Below are 4,637 nucleotides of genomic sequence, written 5' to 3' on the forward strand. Positions count from 1 at the left end.
TTGCAGAATGAGTAAGGAGGGATAAATCAATAAGTAAATGAAAATACAAGAACTATGTCAGTGTCTATGATTAAGATATAATACATCCGTATCTTTTGCATTTAGAGAAATAATGTTCAACAGCCAGTTCAGTTATTATTAGGATATTGCTTTTCCTATTAAAGAAAAGTTTGATTATGCAGAAATGTTCAAAGGATGTTTACACATAAATTATATTTTCCTTCCTGCTACCAAGCTATCTATTTTCAAATTATCCTTAAAGGCTCTTTTGGCTGCATCTCCATTCTTTATGGGGATTATTTCCATTAAAATAAAATCAGCATGAAATAAATCTTCAATCATACATAAGTGACTCAAGTTTGTATTTTGCATTAAAATTAGAGCCTAGAGCTAGCTAAGAATTGTTTTATAATTAGGTGATGTTTCAGTTTTCTCAGATACATATTCTCCTGAAAGAATGTGGGAGAATATTCCTTTAGGATGGTTTAGTGTCATGCTGGTAGTTGCTGTTCATATATGTCTAAACAGAAAAAAAAATACATATATATATATATATATATATGTATATATATATATATTTTTTAATCATTGTGAAATGAGGGTAGCATGTACCTCAGTGTTGTTTTCAGTTTGGGGCTACACACTCATGATTATTATAGTAATTCAACACAGTCAATTAAATATTGATATTTCCTAATGCAATTATTAAAAAAATAATAAAGAGTATAGGCCATGCTATGGCTTCTGGTGAACACACTGTATTCTCCTGGAAGGGAGTAGTTGTGGTGATTTACCATGTAGCTTATTGATATCATCAGCAGATAAAACACAATTATAATCCTTTCTGTGAGATGATATACCATGCAGAATGGGAAAATTAATCTAGTCACAGAGTCTGGCAATCAAGAGCAATTAATAAATGGTTATTTTGGGGTGTCTGGGTGGCTCAGTCGGTTGTGTCAAACTTCAGCTCAGGTCACGATCTTGCGGTCCGTGAGTTCGAGCCCTGCGTCGGGCTCTGGGCTGATGGCTCGGAGCCTGGAGCCTGCTTCCGATTCTGTGTCTCCCTCTCTCTCTGCCCCTCCCCCGTTCATGCTCTGTCTCTCTCTGTCTCAAAAATAAATAAAAAAAGTTAAAAAAATTTTTAAAAAGGTTATTTTAAGTAAACGTTTTAAGTAGAGACTATGTCAAATTAAATACTTTCAACATACGCATTGATTGTGAAGTCTCTCTTGAAGAAGGGCTTTTTTCTCTGGAACTTCAGCCACTCAGTAATCAGTACCAGTATTGTGAGCATGGATTCATGAGGAGATCACTATTTTCCAGGGAAATGACCTTATAAATTATTTAAATGACACTATACATAACACTATCACATTTTTATGAGTCCCTGAAATCTAATATAAAGCTGGCACATTGCAATGAAATAAGAGATTTTCTAAGCCTTGTTCAGAATGTCCATATGGGTATGTAGGTGATACTTGTCTAGACCTTGACTCTCATGATATGACGATGACAGCAAAATCCTGTAAGTTTATGTGGGGGATGGGGGGAGGAAAGAAGGAAAGAAACAGGAAAATTTTATCAAGTGACAAGACCACTTTCATTTTCTAGCTAGTGTATTCTCTCTTGCACACCATTGTAATTAGAAAGTTTTAGTACCATGTGCTCAATATTTAATGACATCAGTCTAAGATTGCTCTATGCATTAATTTCCACAAAGAATGGATTGTACTTGTCTCTAGAAATAACGATTCAGTCACTGAGCTGGGGGTTTCTTTTGTGGAGGGTGTAATGTTAACCATTGTAACCTTCCTTTTTCTTTGCTTCATAGTTGACAGATCTCCCCTTTATCTGCACATGTTCCTTCAGGAGTAATACTTTTTTCTATTTCTAAGATTTTGACTTTTCATAATGTCCCCTACAAATCAATAATGGAGTTTAGAAGTCACCACCAAAGAGCTTACAAAATAGTAGTATTGTAATTTTGGAAAATAAATCACATTTAAAAAAATAAGATAAAGTACACTCAAGATTCATCCAGATGTGATGGGAGTACTAGATTTATGAGACCGAGCAAATTGGCAAGTATTTACCTGCATGGGCCATACATCGTTTTGCAGGAAGAATCAAAGAATCAAAATATCTTTACTTAATGTAAGTTTTTCTTTTCTTTAAAACTTTTAAAAATGTTGGGATGCCTGAGTGGCTCAGTCGGTTAAGCGTCCGACTTCAGCTCAGGTCATGATCTCATGGTTTGTGGGTTTGAGCCCTGCATCAGGCTCTGTGCTGACAGGTCAGAGCCTGGAGCCTGCTTTGGATTCTGTGTCTCCCTCTCTCTCTGCCCCTCCCCTGCTTGTACTCTGTCTCTCTCTCTCTCTCAGAAATAAACATTAAAAAAATAAATAAAACTTTAAAAAAATGCTTATTTATTTATTTTGAGAGAGAGAGAGAGAGAGAGAGAGAGAGAGAGAGAGAGAGAGAGAAAAGGGGCAGAGAGAGAGGGAGAGAGAGAAAAATCCCAAGCAGGCTCTGTGCTGTCAGGGCAGAGCCGGAATTGGAGCTTGAACTCATGAACCATGAGATAGCGGCCTGAGTAGAAATCAAGAGTTGGACGCTTAACCTACTGAGCCACCCAAGTGCCCCTAATATAAGCTTTTAAATCAAATATACTTAAATAAAAGCACTGTCTATAGTCAACTAGAAAGAGATCTGAGGTCGACAAAGTTGAGGGCAGTATTCCTTGGATTATTAAGTTGAGAAAAATGGGTCTCCAAGTTTCCAACTGGAGATTTCCCCATGAGTTCAGTTATGACAATCATGCCATGGATAACTATAACCCGGAATCTAGTCTCATTCCCTATTTTAATTGCCAAACCCAGATCTTTATATTAAAATACTAAGCAGATTGTGATATGATTTAAATTACATAAGATTTTAGGTACTTTCTGAGTTCTTTGATGATGATGATTTTGTTTCCCATCATCTCTATCAAATGATAACTAACAGGTTTACTCTTGAACATAGAGTAGATATTTATTTATTTTTCTTTCAATACATACTTTCTGAACACAAATCATTTGCTCAGGTATGTCACAGAAAAAGTTTCCACCCTCAAGGCTCTTACATGATGGAAGGGAAGGACATATAAATAAGTAAAGAAGTATATAATATGTTGGTTGGTGGTAAGTTCTGTGGAGGTAAATATAGCAGGATGGGGGCAGGGAATACTTAGGCAAGGTGGAGTGGGGTGTCTATTTGACATAAAGTTGTCAAGAAAGGTCTCACTAATGTGGCGAAATTTGAGCAGAGAACAGAATGGCTATCTGGGCAAGAGCAATCAGGCAGCAGAACAAGTGCAAAAATATGGGGTGGGGGCAGCTTGTGAAGCAACAAGCCAGTGTGGCTGACTGCTAGTAGGAAAGAATGGTAGGGGATGAGTTCAAGAGAGATTAACAGAAAGCCACTTGATGCAGGCCATTTTAAGGATTTAGGAAGTTATTTTAAATGATTTGGGAAACCACTGGAGGATATTGGTCAAATGAATAACTTGATCTAATTTTTATTTTAAAAAGATCTGTTGGGGGCGCCTGGGTGGCGCAGTCGGTTAAGCGTCCGACTTCAGCCAGGTCACGATCTCGCGGTCCGTGGGTTCGTGCCCCGCGTCAGGCTCTGGGCTGATGGCTCAGAGCCTGGAGCCTGTTTCCGATTCTGTGTCTCCCTCTCTCTCTGCCCCTCCCCCGTTCATGCTCTGTCTCTCTCTGTCCCAAAAATAAATAAAAGTTGAAAAAAAAATTAAAAAAAATATAAAAAGATCTGTTGGATATATATGAAAAGCCTACAGCTAACATGATATTTAATTGTGAAAGACTGAATGCTGTCCCCTTAAGATCAGGAATGGGATAAAGATTTCTGCTGTAATTAGTTCTATTCAACATTGTACTGGAAGGCTAACTAGGACAATAAGGCAAGAAAAGGAAATAAAAGGTTCAAGTCTGGAAACAAAGAATCAAAATTACTTATTCTCAAATAACATTTTTTTTTAAATGGAGAAAATCCTAGGGAATCTAACAAAGAACTGCTAGAATGAATAAGTGAATTTGGCACAGCTGTAGTCTAATAGGTCAATATATGTAAGTACATAATATTTCTATGTGCTATCAACAGACAATTGAAAAATGAAATTAAAAATAGAATTCATAATAACATATTAAAGCAGTAAAATACTTAGGGATAAATGTGACAAGAGAGTTGCCAGCCCATGCACAGAAACTATGAAATGTTTGAGTGACATTAAAGAAACTTAACTAAAGTGGAGACATATATCACATTCATGGATGAGAAGACACAGTATTAAGATGACGAGTCTCCATGAAATAACAGTCAACTTGGTGAAGTAGAAGATTCAGACTTGGAGAAACAAATCTCTACTTGGAAAGCCATGGCACTTGGGAAATTTCCCTGAGATTTACAGATACCTGCCTGACTAGCCATCAGTCAAAATTTTTTTTCTTTCTGGAAAGAAAAAAAAAAAGGCTTACAATTGTTTATTGTAAACAAACAACAAAGCCCTGGTCTGTCTTTCTTTCTTTTCTTTCTTTCTTTCTTTCTTTCTTTCTTTCTTTCTTTCTTTCTTT

This window comes from Herpailurus yagouaroundi, unplaced genomic scaffold (assembly GCF_014898765.1).
Source record: "Herpailurus yagouaroundi ecotype Mexico unplaced genomic scaffold, PumYag 166, whole genome shotgun sequence".
Classification (NCBI taxonomy): domain Eukaryota; kingdom Metazoa; phylum Chordata; class Mammalia; order Carnivora; family Felidae; genus Herpailurus; species Herpailurus yagouaroundi.